The sequence below is a fragment of the Pantherophis guttatus genome, chromosome 7, assembly GCF_059756535.1.
Source record: "Pantherophis guttatus breed Tessera chromosome 7, ASM5975653v1, whole genome shotgun sequence".
NCBI lineage: Eukaryota > Metazoa > Chordata > Lepidosauria > Squamata > Colubridae > Pantherophis > Pantherophis guttatus.
In genome coordinates this window covers 89,580,688-89,597,860 of record NC_142069.1, presented here as the reverse complement: position 1 = coordinate 89,597,860, position 17,173 = coordinate 89,580,688, and the positions used below count along the sequence as shown (strand labels likewise).

At 43.2% G+C, this 17,173-nt stretch overlaps 1 long non-coding RNA gene across 1 annotated transcript; it reads left to right on the top strand.

The window, feature by feature from the left end:
* Window positions 1-6,834: 6,834 nt before the first annotated feature.
* On the top strand, window positions 6,835-16,697 carry LOC117675789 (uncharacterized). Its single transcript, XR_009623307.2, has 3 exons — window positions 6,835-6,895; window positions 10,265-10,319; window positions 16,677-16,697. It is a non-coding gene; the product is annotated as an uncharacterized LOC117675789 (long non-coding RNA).
* The last annotated feature ends 476 nt before the right edge of the window (window positions 16,698-17,173 follow it).

Below are 17,173 nucleotides of genomic sequence, written 5' to 3'. Positions count from 1 at the left end.
CTGCCAAAGCTCCGGGAACAGATGGTTTGACTGCAGTGTATTATAAAACTTTGCAAGCAGAAATGGTGGAACAACTTAGAGACTTATTTTGTAATATACAACAAGGGGGTAAAATACCCCCATCATGGAAAACAGCTTATATTTCTTTGATACCAAAAGAGCAAGCGGGTCCTAAAAAACCGGAAAATTATAGGCCAATATCTCTTCTGAATAATGACTACAAAATTTATGCAAAAGTATTAGCCAACAGGTTGATGCCAGTGATTCAAGAGGTGATTCATGAAGATCAAGCGGGATTTATAGAGGGTAGATATATGAAGGACAATGTAAGGCAAGTGATAGATTTACTGGAATATCTTGAGAAGAATAAACAGATCCCTGCAGTGCTGGCTTTTTTGGATGCGGAGAAAGCCTTTGATAGAGTGGATTGGAATTTTCTATTAAAGACTTTGAAAAAAATGGACTTTGGGGATCAATTTATATTGGCGGTTTCAGCAATTTATCAAGAGCAAAAGGCACAGATTATTATTAATGGAAGTTTGACAACAGATTTCAAAATTGAAAAAGGAACAAGACAAGGTTGTCCGTTATCCCCATTGCTTTTTATTTTAACATTAGAAGTCTTGTTGAATATAATAAGGGATTCGATTAGCTTGAAAGGTATAGTGATAAGGCAAGAAGATTACAGAATAAGGGCATTTGCAGATGATCTGGTTGTTACCCTAACACAACCGGTGGAATCAATAATCCTGATGAAAGACATTATAAGAGATTATGGTGCAGTATCAGGAATCAGACTGAACCAGAAAAAAACTAAGATGATAGTCAAAAATATGACACAAGAACGAAAATATGAACTTGAAAGGAGGGCAGGTTTTGAGATTGTGTCAAAGGTTAAATATTTAGGAGTTCAGGTTGCAGAATCTAATATGAAACTGATTCAAAATAATTATGAGGTTTTGTGGCGAGAGGTGCAAAAAGACATGGAGACATGGAAAAAACTGCAGCTTTCTTTACTTGGAAGAATAGCAGCAGTAAAGATGAATATTTTGCCAAGATTTCTATTTCTGTTTCAAATGATTCCGGTGCTTAAAAGTGATAAACAACTGAAAGAGTGGCAAAGAGGACTGAATAAGTTTGTCTGGAATGAGAAAAAACCGAGAGTGAAATTGAAAATTATGCAAGATGTTCCAGAAAGGGGAGGTCTTAAACTTCCAAACCTACAGTTATATTATGAAGCAGCAGCTTTGACTCAAGCAAGTGACTGGTTTGGAAGGAAAAAGACTGGAATATTGAATATAGAAAGTTTTGATCTTGAATTTGGATGGCATGCTTATTTATTTTATGATAACAAAGTGGATAAAGTATTTAAAAGCCATATACTTAGAGACTCTTTGATGAGAGTTTGGAAGAAGCACCGACTCAAATGGGATTACAAAATACCGTTATGGCTGGATCTTGGTCATACTATGTGGAATACAAATATAATGTCACTCGGGGGGTTTTTATATAAAGAGATTCTTTTTACAGATGCGGGCAGATGGCAGTTGAAGACATTACAGACACTGTTGGATGAAGGAATTAATTTAACTTGGTTACAATATAATCAACTACAATTGAGATGGAAAGAGGACCAAAAAACTGGTATTATGTTGCATGAGGAAGAATTGGTCAGACATATAAAAGAGAAAGGTCCAATGCATATTAAAAGGCTTTATAATGTTTTGTTAGAAAGGGATTCAGAAACTGAATTGGTTAAAGATTGTATGATTAAGTGGGCACAAAATTTTGAAGAACCAGTGATGTTAGAAACATGGGAAAAGATATGGGTTCAGAATGTTAAATTTACACAATCGCAGAATTTGAGGGAAAATTTTTATAAGATGTTTTACAGATGGCATTTAGATCCCAAGAAATTATCCTGTATGTATCCTAATGTTCAGCCAAAATGTTGGAGATGTGATTGTTTAGATGCTACATATTATCATGTTTGGTGGAATTGTAAGAAAGTTAAGGCTTTTTGGATTAAAATATGGTGGGTTATGCAGAATGTTTTGAAGAGAAAAATTCCATTTTCCCCACAATTGTTCTTATTGGGTATAGTAAAGGGTTTTACACTGGATGAAATTAAGTTGATATTGTACATGATCACAGCAGCGAGGTTATTGATAGGTAAATATTGGAAAAATGAGTCTTTACCCACTATTGAAGAATGGACTTTGAAGATGGCCAGTTTTGCGGAGATGGCGAAGATTTCAGCATTTTTAAAAGATCGCCCACAAGAGACTTATGAATGGGAATGGAAAAAGTGGATAGATTATGTGCAGAACAAATATCAAGTTAGGAAATACCAAATAGCTTTTCATTGAAAGTATTATATAAAAATAGAAATGTATGAATACTGTGAGGGGGGGGGGAATTTTTTTTTTTTTCTAAGGGGGTTTGAGGGGTTCAAGTTTTGTAAAAAGGGGACTTTGATGGGATTATACTTCATGGAAGTCAGGGGGGGAGGGCTAGGGGGGGTTTGAGGGGGGTTAGGGTGGGGAGCGGGGGGTGGGATGGGGGGGGAAATGCGGTGAAAATGTAATTGTAAAACTTTTGCAATAAAAAAAAAAAAAGAAAGAAAGTAAAAGATGGCTTCCAGGACTCACAGTTGTCTAATTTCTAGAGTAAACTTCTAAAGTAAACAAGCTTTCTAAGTATCACTGGTTATTTTGGAGGTCTAGATGTGGTGGCTCAGTGGCTAAGATGCTGAGCTTGTCGATCGAAAGGTTGGCAGTTCAGCGGTTCGAATCCCTAGTGCCGTATAACAAAGTGAGCTCCCGTGACTTGTCCCAGCTTCTGCCAACCTAGCAGTTAGAAAGCACGTAAAAAATGCAAGTAGAAAAACAGGGACCACCTTTGGTGGGAAGGGAACAGCGTTCTGTGCGCCTTTGGCATTGAGTCATGCCGGCCACATGACCACGGAGACGTCTTCGGACAGCGCTGGCTCTTTGGCTTTGAAACAGAAATGAGCACCGCCTCCTAGAGTCGGGAACAACTAGCACATACCGTGTTTCTCCAAAAATAAGGCATCCCCTGATAATAAGCCCAATCAGGCTTTTAAACCCATGTGCTAAACTAAGCCCTCCCCGAAAATAAGCCCTCCCTGAAAATATTTCAATTCATGCGCATCAAGTCCCTGCCATTGTTGTGGCTCTGTTACCTGAGCCTGTGTCATCGGCAGGAGAGGATCCGAGAGTGAAGAAGAGGAGTTGGCAAGGCCTCCCTCTCCAGGACCCTCCTCTCTGGCAATGCCTTCGGTGTCCGGCGAAGGGCAAGAGATAGGGCCGGGGCCAAGCACGTCCACGTAGCCACAGATGGACAGTGATGAGGGTAATGAGTCTTGGCTGGATCCACGCCAGCGTCGCAGAGATAAGCGCGCGCAACAGAAGAAAAGGTGTGACCGAGATTAGGCTGAGTCACTGGACCACACCCCACAGGGTATAAAAGGGAGCGTGGTGGCCAGTCAAACCTTGTGACGAACAAAGCTGAAAGCTTCCACGCCATTCTGCATTGCCGGACTTTTGCTATAAGACTTTGCTGGATTATCTCTGGACTTGATTTAATTCCGTAATTATTGAGCTGTTTCTTTGGATGTATCAGAAGTGGGGAGAAGTTATCTCTCCTCTTCGTAAATAATAAACTCTTGGCAGGCAGCCACTAGGTTGTTGCCAAGTTCCATTATCTTAAGGAAAAGGATTTTGCCGGCTGGTTTGGTCTTTAACTCTTGAACATCTGTTGGTGTGTGTGCGTGTGGTTGGGGACAGAACAGCCATTTCCTCTGGTTAGGGTTATGAAGACAGAGCTGGAAGTCAGGTATGATGGCAAGAGAAGCCCCATCTTTCTCCATGCACTCCAAAATAATAAGACCTCCCTAAAAATAAGGTCAAGCGCTTATTTCAGAGTTCAAAAAAAAAATAAAAGACAGGGTCTTATTTTTGGGAAAACACGGTATGTGCGAGGGGAACCTTTACCTTTTCGATTTTCTAAAGTGTGGGGGATGATGGGAAAACAGCAGAGGTGCTTCGGCTACTGGGCACAATATCCCTAAATAATTCATTAATGGAAATCTTTTTGTTTTTCAAGGATGCCAAAATACAGGGCAGAAAAATTCCTTTCTTCTTCGCAATTAGTCTCTGTAGTCCCTTCCCTGGGACCCGCCTTCAGCAAAACATTACATTTCGTTAATAACCGTGACTCACTCCTACATCGGGGATCGGTCTGCTTCGAAGTTAAAAATAATAATTTGGATCAGCCGCAACTTGTAGACCGGCGGTGTCCCGTTTCTATTGTTTTATGCTCCGTGTAAAAAGAAAAAAAAAATGACCTCCCAGATCCAGGAGCTTATTCTGAGGAACTGAATAATACCGATTGGACATCGTTCATGGTTTTGGACAGCAGAGTGATAATGATTTCCTTAAACTCGTGGGCCACCGTGTGGAATCCAGGAGTCTCAAATCGACTCCATATGTACCTACTGTGCTTCTTGCTGCTTTGCGACAGCTCTTAACCGCCGAAAATTATTTCCCAGCCTAGCAGAAAACAGAGTTATGAACACCTGGAGGACAGTGGGTTCCACGGTGTGGTAGGTCTCACATACCACGGCTCATTTTGTGTCTCCCACCCTCCATTCAGCTCACTAGAACTTTTTGCCAATTTTCCACTTGATGAACCTTTCCATCTTATGCATGAACCCTGCCTGGAATCTGTAATTTGAAGCAATCTTTCTTTCTTTCTTTCTTTCTTTCTTTCTTTCTTTCTTTCTTTCTTTCTTTCTTTCTTTCTTTCTTTCTTTCTTTCTTTCTTATCTTTCTTTCCTTTCTTTCTTTCTTTCTTTCTTTCTTTCTTTCTTATCTTTCTCTCTCTCTCTTCCTTTCTCCTTTCTTTCTTTCTTCCTTCCCTCCCTCCTCCTCCTCATTTTCTTTCTTTCTTTCTTTCTTTCTTTCTTTCTTTCTTTCTTTCTTTCTTTCTTTCTTTCTTTCTCTCTCTCTCTCTCTCTCTCCCTCTCCCTCCCTCTCCCTCTCTCTCCCTCTCTCTCTCTCTCTCTCTCTCTCTTCCCCAAAGAAAGTATTTTCACAGTCTTTCGCTATTTATATTTTTATCCTACTTATTTCTTTCTCTCGAAGGTGCATAAACAGGCTGGTCAAAAGATATGGATAGCAGTCTTCCGATATTTGAGAGGCTGCCACAAAGAACGGAGGGGAGGTTCAACCTATTCTCCAAAGCACCTGAAGGCAGGACAAGAAGCAATGGATGAAAGTTTATCAAGGAAAGAATCAGCCTAGAATGAAGGAGAAATTGAGGGGTCCCTGGTGCTTTCTGAGCTTGCTGGTTTCCTTAGAAATGTTTCCTTATCCAAACTACCATATTTTTCAGAGTATAAGATGCTCCGGACTATAAGATGCACCTACCTTTTTTTGGTGAGGAAAAGAAGAAAAAGAAATCTCACTCTGCCTCCCAGCAATTTTGCCTCTTTGCAGCAAACAGCAAACAGCCTGCTTTACTTTCATTTTTTGTTTTCAGCATAGCTTGATTAGCACAAGAAAAAAAAAAATCTGCTCCCAGCAATTTACCTCCTTGCAGCAAGCAGCAGAGGCCCACGCAGCAATAAGCAGTGGCAATCCCTGCAGCCTGAAACAGCTGAGAGTAGGGAGGCCGATCCAACCGACAATCAACTTGTGCTAATTAGGCTGTGCTGAAGCTGAAACGGGCTGATTCTTCTTGCTGCTTGCTGCAAAGAGGTAAATTGCTGGGAGGTAGAGGCCAAGGAGTGGGTGGGGCTAGTGGATGGGCAGGGCTATATTCGGTGTATAAGATGCATCCACTCAGCTTGGATCGTCAGAGGCATTTAAAAATAAAAAAGCCTCTGCCAATCAGGCAACTCAGCTTGGATCGTCAGAGGCATTTAAAAGAAAAAAGCCTCTGCCGATCAGGCAACTCAGCTGGGATCGTCAGAGGCTTTTAAAAGAAAAAAGCCTCTAACAATCAGGCAACTCAGCTGGGATCGTCAGAGGCTTTTAAAAGAAAAAAGCCTCTAACAATCAGGCAACTCAGCTGGGATCGTCAGAGGCTTTTAAAAGAAAAAAGCCTCTAACAATCAGGCAACTCAGCTGGGATCGTCAGAGGCTTTTAAAAGAAAAAAGCCTCTAACAATCAGGCAACTCAGCTGGGATCGTCAGAGGCTTTTAAAAGAAAAAAGCCTCTAACAATCAGGCAACTCAGCTGGGATCGTCAGAGGCTTTTAAAAGAAAAAAAGCTTCTGCCGATCAGGCAACTCAGCTTGGATCGTCAGAGGCATTTAAAAGAAAAGAAGCCTTTTGAAAGCATTTTTTACAACCTCTTTGCCGAAGAGTTTTAAAAGTAAAAAAAAAAAAAATTGGCCACGCCCACCCAGTCACATTACCCCCCCACCAAGCCACTCCCACAGAACCGGTAGTAACAAATTTTAGATTTCACCACTGGAGGACATGTAGCACGGCCGTATATCTCTCATTATAGAGAATAGAGATCTGTGAACATTCTGAGCCTCAAAGAATAATGGAACATTATTCCAATGCTCTGGAAGAAGAGCATTGGAAAGAATAATTGTCTTTCCAATATGCCTCCTGATGCTTCGTGCATCCTTATTATGATATGGATGAATCATCCATATTCCGTCCTTATTTTAACTTTGGGGGAAAAAAAAACCATTGCAAATGACTTTTGAAAATGTTCTTAGTGTGACTTGTAGGCGTTGGAACATTTAGCCTCTGGGATTTAAAAGCCAAAAATTTAGGAGAAAAAGATGAACTTTGACACTGAAATTTACAAATTCAAAGGAGGATCATTGACATCAAAGATGAATATATCAGTGGTGGGTTTCACATTTTTTAAACTACCGGTTCTGTGGGCATGGCTTGGTGGGTGTGGCAGGGGAAGGATACTGTAAAATCTCCATTTCCTCCCCACTCCAGGGGAAGGTTACTGCAAAATCCCCATTTCCTCCCCATCAGCTGGGACTCGGGATGCAGAGAATAGATGGGGGGGCGGGGCCAGTCAGAATTTTTACTACTGGTTCTTCGAACTATTCAAAATTTCCGCTACCAGTTCTCCACAATTGGTCAGAACCTGCTGAAACCCACCTCTGGAATATATGCTTCATTGCCATCAGAGGTGGGTTTCAGCGGTTTGGACCGGTTCACCCGAACTGGTAGCAGAAATCATGGGTGGGCCCAGTCCCCCACCCCCACCCCCGCCCTGGCTCTATGCCATCCTATTTAGGCACATTTTTGAGGCCAGGCACATGTGCGAAAGGTAAGTGCGCACTCAAACAGGGCCCATGCACATATAAAGTGAGTGTGCGCGTGGGAGGCAAACTGGTATTAACATAATGTGAAACCCACCGCTGTTTGCTATGTATTGTTTAAAGGAAAGGTTCCCCTCGCACATGTGTGCTAGTTGTTCCTGACTCTAGGGGGCGGTGCTCATCTCCATTTCAAAGCCGAAGAGCCGGCGCTGTCCGAAGACGTCTCCGTGGTCATGTGGCTGGCATGACTCAACGCCAAAGGCGCACGGAACGCTGTTCCCTTCCCACCAAAGGTGGTCCCTATTTTTCTACTTGCATTTTTTACGTGCTTTCAAACTGCTAGGTTGGCAGAAGCTGGGAAAAATAACGGGAGCTCACCCCGTTACGCGGCACGAACCGCTGAACTGCCGACCTTTCGATCGACAAGCTCAGCGTCTTAGCCACTGCATCCCTTGTATTGTTTTCCCTAAATGCAAATCTTTCAGTTGCCAAAACAATATTGGGTACCACTGATTGGACACTACTGATTCAACTGATGGACACTTGGTAGGAAAATCTAATATCTACATTTGTAGGAGCATGGGGGAAAAAAGTTGATTTGAGGTTCTGGCTTTAGACCTAGAAAGTGTTGAACTATGACTCCTTGCACCTGGTCACCATGAGCATTTCTTGGGTAGATTTGCTAGGAATTAAATTATCCTAGCAAATTTCCCAAAAGTTTGAAGGCCATGTCTTGCCTTGGACACCCATCCGTGGTTCATCAACTCAGTCCAGGATTCAACGGTGCCTCAAATCATTTGGGATTCTCCAGGTCCTGTTTTAGAATTCAGGAACCTTGAGTGAATCCAAGTGTCAATGTTTCAACTTCAACCAAGAGCCTTGGTAGTACAGTGGTCTAAAGCAGTGGTCCCCAACCCCCGGTCCGCGGACCGGTGCCGGGCCGTGGAGTACCTGGCACCGGGCTGCGCAGCGGCCGGGGGACATGAACGCTGCAGCGCAAAGGCTCCTGCGCCGTGCGCAAAAGCTCCTGGGCCGTGCCCCCACCCCTGCGCGCGCTCAGCGGGCCGCGGCGATAAAAAGGTTGGTGACCACTGGTCTAAAGCACCCTGTTATTAAGACCAGCTGCCTGCAATTACTGCAAGTTCAAATCTCGCCAGGCTCAAGGTTGACTCAGCCTTCCATCCTTTCTAAGGTAGGTAAATTGAGGACCCGGTTTGTGGGGGCAATAAGTTGACTTTGTATAAATATACAAAAGGATGAAGGCTATTGCTTAGCGCATTGTAAGCCGCCCTGAGTCTCCGGAGAAGGGCAGCATATAAATCAAATTAAAAAACAAACAAAAAAAACTGACGAACCTAACCGAAGCAAGCACAGTCCAATCTCTGAATGCATGACTTTATTGAGTACATCGTTTCGGTACCGATGAGGGCCAAACCAGATCTAGCTACTTCCCGCACAAACCCATATAATGAAAATAGAGGATTCTCCCTCCCCCTATTAGAGCAGGTCAAATGGTCCAATAGAGTCTCTTTATACTGTTATGAGAAAAAGTCTTTGGCTCTGGCAAACACCTGTTGAAATGTCCTTGGCTCTCACAGCTCAGCTTCTTGATGTCTGGAGCACACATTCCATCTCACCCTCCCCTCCCTCCTAGTTTGTTGGTAAATTGAGAAGTGACAATGGTTGCAACAGTGAAACACAGTTTGAGCTTGACTCCAAGATTTAAATAGATATTAAGTACTGAGGGCAAAGTTACTGTTGTGACCCAGGCCCAAGTAGGTATTATCAGACGCAATCAGTTCAAAAACAAACAGACTTTATTAGAACAGCTGAGAATTAACTCATTCTCAGCGTAGTCCAAACTAATTCAAAACAAATTCTTCATAACACAAATTCTTCAGCCTTATTGCCAACCTTGGTCTAATTAGGCAACCTGCCAGAGGCTTGTCTTGGCAAAAGTTCAGAAGCAGAAGACGCCGACAAGAAAGAAATGCAGCAAGACAAGAAACAAATCTATCAACGTTGTTTTCCGACAAGGAGCCCAAGAGCCATTGCTGGTCTTTTAAGCCTTATGGGAGGGGCCAATCATCTCTTGGCCTTACTCCTGAGTCGTCCTCTCTGCTTTAGCTGCTCCTGCCTTCTGGCAGCTCTTCTCATGCGTGCACTAGGAACAGGCTCCTCCTGTTCCTCTGCCTCTCTGCTGTCAGCCTCTGGAGGCTCTGGAGTCCGCGCATCACTCCCCGATGTCCCTGGCCCCATCTCTGCCTCCGACGCAGAGCCCTCATCCGGGCCTTCCCCAGCCTCCAGGACTGGCCCCTGTTCTTCCTCAGCCTCTTCAATGTCCGACTCCACTACCAGCTCTGCAGGCTGCTGGCAGACCACATTTTTTTCTGGATTTGGATATGATTCCTTAGGGAAAAGTGATGTGAAAAGGTCTCCTTGTGTCTTTTATTCATTGACTTCTACATTACTGGAAAATTGTGTCTACCACAGCTAACAGGGTTTCATGGTTTGACTGTATCAATACAGTTATTTAGTGGTATTTTACTTTGAACTTAATACAAGAATTCTCCAGGGAAGTGTACCGGATCGCTACCTACTTCATCACCAAGTAATTTAATTGGATATCCAGTAACCCACACATTCTAAGGCTTTCCCCCTTTTTAAAGTAATTCTGAGCAAAACCTATCTGAATTTATCAGAATAATTTATGGTGTTTTTTTTTTTTTAATTCAGTTCTCACAATATAAGGTATCACTTTTCCTTCCCCCAAACATTGATCTCTATACTGTAACTATTATAAAATGAGCCATACCGTATTCTGTATTTGGATCTGAAAAATTAGATTTCACATTGAATTGTTTCTGGTAGTTTGGCAAACAAAGCCCAGAATGATCTGAAGAACTGATAAATTAAAACCCTGCTCCCTTCTATTAGACACCGATGATGTTATCCAATTGGGTAATAGAACGTCTGCAAGAAAATAACCAAGGTTAGAGAGCACCAAGGACCCCCACCCCAGAAAGGACCCCTCCTCCTCCTCCTCCTCCTCCTCCTCCTCCTCCTCCTCCTCCTCCTCCTCCTCCTCCTCCTCCTCCTCCTTTCCATAAACCCCCATTCACTTCTAGAACAGATTATGTTACCTAGTTGGGTCATAACACATTTGAAAGAAAGCATCCAAGCTCAGAGAGGACTAAGGAACTCACAATCCTCTCCTCCACCTCCTCCTCCTCCTCCTCCTCCTCCTCCTCCTCCTCCTCCTCCTCCTCCTCCTCCTCTTCTCCTTCTCCTTCTCCTTCTCCTCCCCCTCCCCCCTCCTCCTCCTCCTCCTCCTCTCCATAAACCCCATTCACTTCTAGAACTGATTATGTTACCTAGTTGGGTCATAGAATGCCTGCAAGAAAATCACCAAGCTCAGAGAGCACCAAGGACCCCACGGTTCAATCCTGAGCTAGAAATATTCTTTTCCATCGGTATATAATGTATACCTGTGTTTTCACACCATCGGTAATGCAACCTTTGTTGCTTTGATTTAAATAAAAAAGGCAGTGGGCACCACCCTTATTTCCCTGATCTCCTCTCCGTCAAGCCCAGTGCCATCAGCTCAGCAATGAGGTCAGTTGTGATATGTATTTTCCAAAAAAGCAAAAACGTGTCCCAGCTGCTAGCCTGCTCTGCTGTTGCCAAGACCCCTCATTGTGGAAACGAGGGAAAGGAGTAATCACAGTCCCAATGGTGAATGAAATCAACTCCAAAGTTTCCGTTCAAATGACTTACATCTACAGATGTGTTTCTCCCGCAACCTGATTTATTTTCGGGAAGAAGCCCAAGTACATTTGGTGATGGAATTGTGTACTCTCTGAGAATCGTACAGAAGTGTGGTAAACTTGCTGGAGAATCAAGATCACGTGAAGCGTTAATACCACTTTATAAGGCCTTGATTTATTTTTATTTTATTTTATTTTATTTTAAATTTATATACCACCCTTCTCCCTGAGGACTCAGGGCGGTGTACAGCCAGAATTAAAAAACATGGAATACAAATATTAAAAACAATTAATATATATATAAGTTTGGCCCAAAATTAAAAATACAAACCAATTAAAACATTTAAAATTTCTTCTTAAGCCAGCCCGGCTTGCTGGAAAAAGTGGGTTTTAAGGGCACGGCGGAAGGCGCTAAGGTCTTGGATTCTCCTTATCTCTGGGGGCAGCTGGTTCCAGAGGGTGGGTGCCCCCACCGAGAAGGCCCTCCCCCTGGGGGTCACCAGCCTGCATTGATTGGCTGATGGCACCCTGAGGAGGCCCTCTCCGAGCGCACGGGACGATGGGAGGTCGTCGGTAGCAGCAGGCGGTCTCGAAGATAGCTAGGCCCGATGCCATGGAGCACTTTAAAGGTGATAACCAGCACCTGATAAGGCCACCATTGGAATACTGCATTCAGTTTTGGTCGCCACGATGTAAAAAAGATGTTGAGACTCTAGAAAGAGTGCAGAGAAGAGCAACAAAGAGGATTAGGGGACTGGAGGCTAAAACATATGAAGAATGGTGCCAAGAATTGGATATGTCTAGTTTAATGAAAAGAAGGTCTTAGGGGAGACATGGCAGCAGCGTTCCAATATCTCAGGGGCTGCCCCAAAGAAGAGGGAGTCAAGCTATTCTCCAAAGCACCTGAGGGCAGGACAAGAAGCAATGGGTGGAAACTAATCAAGGAGAGAAGCAACTTAGAATTAAGGAGAAATTTCCTGACAGTTAGACCAATTAATCGATGGAACAACTTCCTTCCAGAAGTTGTGAATGCTCCAACACTGGAAGTTTTTAAAAAGAGATTGGACAACCATTTGTCTGAAGTGGTGTAGGGTTTCCTGCCTAAGCAGGGGGTTGGACTAGAAGACCTCCAAGGTCCCTTCCAACTCGGTTATTCTATTCTATAATTCTTTGCTTCAATTGAAGACTCAGCAAGATGTGCCCCAAAGGTGCTTCATCAAAAGACAACTGGGTTTTGTTTTTCCTTGAAGACGTTTCGCTCCTCATCCAAGAAGCTTCTTCAGTTCTGACATGAATGGGGAAGGGTGGGAGGATTTATATTCCTTGCACTGTTCTGCAAGAAGGGATACGACACTGCCTATCTCCTGTTTACAATGGCCCTTCCTGCAGTTCCAAGAAGGCTCCACTTTCACAAATGGGAAAAGCTTTGTAGTTATGTGCACATTCTGCACTTCCTTTATTCACCCAAGATTTTTAAAAAAAACCAAGCAGGAATGAGCTCTGAACCTTTATCCTGTAACACAGTCCTTTCAGCAGCTCCAAGAAGGTTTCCACACCCATTTGCACTATTCAAGATACAGATAAACCTCCAACCTCCAAGTGGCCTCAAACAACTCTCAGAGAGAGCAATAATGACCAGATGACTTCAAGGAATATAAATCCTTCCATTCTCCACCCTTCAGTCAGAACTGAAGAAGTTTCTTAGATGAGAAGCAAAACACCTTCAAGGAAAAACGATGTCCAGTTGCTTCTTAAAAAGCACCTTTGGGACAACCATGACCTGGATGACTAAGAATCTCCATAGATGACCTCCTCCTCCTCCTCCTCTTCCTCTTCCTCTTCCTCCTCCTCCTCCCTTCTAGTACTGTGATCTCAGTTGGAAAGCCCAATATATCTATGGAGATTCTCAGTCATCCAGGTCATGGTTGTCCCAAAGGTGCTTTTTTCCCAAGAGGCAACTGGACTTTCTGGTTTTTCTTTGAAGAAGTTGTGCTTCTCATCCAAGAAGTTTCTTCAGCTCTGACTGGATGGTGGGGAAGGGAAGGATTGATACTCCTTCAAAGAAAAAAAAGTCCAATTGCCTCTTGAAAAAGCACCTTTGGGAAAGCCCGATGGGTTTTAAAGCTTTAGTATCATTTGCCGAAGCACAGGGAGATGCCCTCAAAACAACTCTCCCTTGAAGTTAATGGTTCTCCTTGTCAGGATTCCAAGTAACACCCCCAATGAAAAAAGACTCCGAGGTTTGAAGTTCCTCAAAGTTCCATTTTATTAGAGATGTCATATTGACCCATCTGGGAAAATCCAAATCTGAAAGCTTCCAGGTTTTCCCCACCCAAAAGAAAGTCCAAGTCCTTCCCCATGCACCCACATGTCCATCATATGGTCCAATCAATCAAAGCACCGTCCCAACTGGAGATGCCTCCCAGTTCCAGCCCTCCAAGTCCAGGGCTAGATGACCTTGACTTTCTGAGAAAGGAATGTTATAATGACTATATGTCACCCTGGCTCCATACAATCCCCATACAGGCTTCCAGGCCTGAAACTCCTCTTGTTGAGGGACACTTTTTCCTTCTCCCAAACTGTTTTGTTTTGTCATTATCCAGATAGTTCTGCATCCTGGATTTTTTGGGTATCAGCACAGATTTGGCACTTGACTGTGTCAGATTATTCATGAACTGGCAGAGTCATGGTAACAAGGTCAGCCAATGAATAGGCATAGCAACAAAGTCAGGCAATTGGGAGCTGAGGCAGACTGGAGTCAGGGCATGTCTTAGTCTGCAGCTTCTGAGTCTGTGCAGAGAATTGAAATTGGAACTAAGCAGTCTGTGCATGCTTGTCTGCTCTGCTGAAATGAAACTAACTGTTCTCTCCTGCCTTGTGCTGTAACTTCTACCACATTGGAGGAATCAACTATTGGTATTGTAAATACTTCATCTGTTATTATGAATATAAAGAAGTTAATGAATCCAGCTGAATCAGTTATCTGTGTGTGCTTCTGGATTTGATTTTTCCAAGAAACTCTGATAGACTGGTTGAAGTATGGCCTTCCTAAATCCTAAAACGAAACCCCCCCTAGATTTGAGCTCATCTTCAGGTGACCACAAAGACCCACCCATGTTGTTGGTTTCTGGCAGAAATAAAAGAATAGTTTTCCACTGGCTTCGTCCAATAATTCCCCCCCCTTTCTCTTCCACTCTGAATGCTTCATACCAAGAACCCTCAACTCCCCAGACACAGGACCGTTTGATTCAGGAATAAGGTCGTTTGGCAGGAGGCTCTTAGATACATCCCTCAGACAAGCATTATGCCATAAACACTCAGACGATTTGCCATTCGTTGTGAGAAGAAGTTCAGCATCGGTGCTGGAGAAGTTTCAAATCTGGGCCTTCCTCCTGCTATCAATATTCATCCATAAACCTGGCAATCTGTATGGCGGATTAGCTAAACATATTTAGCTAATGTTTCTTTCTGCCTGGGATCTCCTGGTTTGTTGCCTTGCCAAATTCATCCCTCGGATAGTAGCCCAGCTTACAAGTCCTTGGGATTTCTGGAAGTCTCCATCCGAGTCCAAACAGATAAAAACCGACCCATAAAAATCCTTTTGGAAAGACGATTAAGAACTCAGTGTTTTCAAATCCGTGTTGCTAAGGCAACCTTCGTGGAACATTGTTTTTTTCCCCCACTGTTGTCAATGAAAAATTTTCTTTCATGCATTATCCCAAAGTTGCACAAGGATGTACTCCATTCATCTACTAACATCCACAGGATCTGGAAAAGATCAGGCCAGCAGCAAATTGTCTACTGATTGATTGATTGATTGATTGATTGATTGATTGGATTTGTATGCCACCCTTCTCCTGAAGGACTCAGGGTGGCTCACAACAATAACTTTTACTGATAACTTTCCATCCACCTAATTGAATCAAAACAAAACAAAACAAAACAAAATCCTTCTCTAATTTAGCACCTTTTTTTCCATTTTTCTATTTGAGACAAGGCAAATGTTTAGAATTTGGAATAACAGAGTTGGAAGGGATCTTGGAGGTCTTCTAGTCCAACCACCTGCTCAGGCAGGAAACCCTAAACTATTTCATACAAATGGTTGTCCAATCTCTTCTTAAAAACTTCCAGTGTTGGAGCATTCACAACTTCTGGAGGCAAGTTGTTCTACTGGTTAATTGTTCTCACTGTCAGAAAATTACTCCTTAGTTCTAGGTTGCTTCTCTCCTTGGTTAGTTTCCACCCATTGCTTCTTGTCCTGCCTTCAAATGCTTTGGAGAATAGCTTGACTCCCTCTTCTTTGGAGCAGCCCCTGAGATATTGGGACACTGCTGTCATGTCTCCCCTGGTCCTTCTTTTCATCAAACTAGACATGCCCAGTTCCTGCAACCATTCTTCATATGTTTTAGCCTCCAATCATCCCCTAATCATCTTGGTTGCTCTTCTCTGCACTCTTTCTAGAGTCTCAACATCTTTTTTACATCATGGCAACCAAAACTGGATGCCGTATTCCAAGTGTGGCCTTACCAAGGCATTATAAAGTGCTATTAACACTTTACGTGATCTTGATTCTATCCCTCTGTTAATTTTCCTTTCTGGATCAATACTACCTTCTCTATGGTGCCATTCAAAGAAAAACATGCATTTACCAGTGCTGAAAACACTCATCTCCCACTCGGAACGTTGAGAGTTCAATCCTAGGTAGCGGCAGATATTTCTGTCCTAGGGCACAAAAAGAAAATATCTTCTGTGAACTCAGCATAGGTGTGAGGTGGGTTGGGCTGAGAGAGGATGATTGGCCTAAAGTCACCCAGTCATATTTCATGTCTAAGGGAACTGAAAAGGGAAACAACAAGAGAAAGGGGAAGGAGTAGAGAGGAGAGGGAGAGAAAGAAGAAAGGGAAAAGGAGAGGAAGAATAAGGGAGGGGAAAGAGGAGTAGGAGAGAAGTTTAGAAGGAGGGAAGAAGAGAGGAGTGGGGGAAGGGAAGGGGAAGTAGGAAAGAGAAGGAGAGGAAGACCGAAGAAAATAGGAAGAGATAGAAGGAAGAGAAAGGGAGGAGAAGAAGAAAGGTTGTGGCAAAACAAAGAAGGGTAAACGGAAAAAGAGCAGCCCCAAACAAGTAAAAATTAAAAATGAAAGTTAAAAGATAAAATGAATGAAAAATGGTGGATAAATGACTGTACATGTAAATATATTTTTGAGAAATAAAAATAAAAACTTTTTGAAAAAAAAAAAGATTTCATGCCTATGGCAGGATTAGAACTCACCATCTCCTGGTGATTGGCCCAAAGTCACTCTAGCCAGCTTTCATGCCTAAAGCGGGATTAGAACTCACGGCCTCCTGCTTTCTAATCTGGTGCCTTAATCACTAGACCAAGTGATTTGCATATTCATTTGGATACCAATTACACAAATAGCTTGGCAAAAAAAAAAAAAAAAAAGCAGAGTTGATTCCTAATTTGGGGAAACAGGGTAGCGATTCGTTCCTCCTCTATCACAGCTTTCCAGCTGATGTTTTTCAGAATGGATATAATTACGGTGTAGATTTTTTTCCCCTCTCCTCCCTTACTGTTGTTGTAGACTGGAGTTGTGTAGTATCTGGCAGAAGATGGAATCCAGTGTGCGAACAGATGCGGGACTGCATTGTGGCTGCTGTCTGGGAGCGATGTAGAAATCGTGTTTCAGATTAATTTAGCAGATGTTTGGTGTTTTTTCAAATTAAAGGTAAAGGTTCCCCTCGCACATATGTGCTAGTTGTTCCTGACTCTAGGGGGCGGTGCTCATCTCCGTTTCAAAGCCGAAGAGCCAGCGCTGTCCGAAGACGTCTCCGTGGTCATGTGGCCGGCATGACTCAACGCCAAAGGCGCACGGAACGCTGTTCCCTTCCCACCAAAGGGGGTCCCTATTTTTCTACTTGCATTTTTTACCTGCTTTCGAACTGCTAGGTTGGCAGAAGCTGGGACAAGGAACGGGAGCTCACCCCGTTACGCGGCACTAGGGATTCGAACCGCTGAGCTGCCGACCTTTCGACCGACAAGCTCAGCGTCTTAACCATTGAGCCACTGCATTCGAATTAG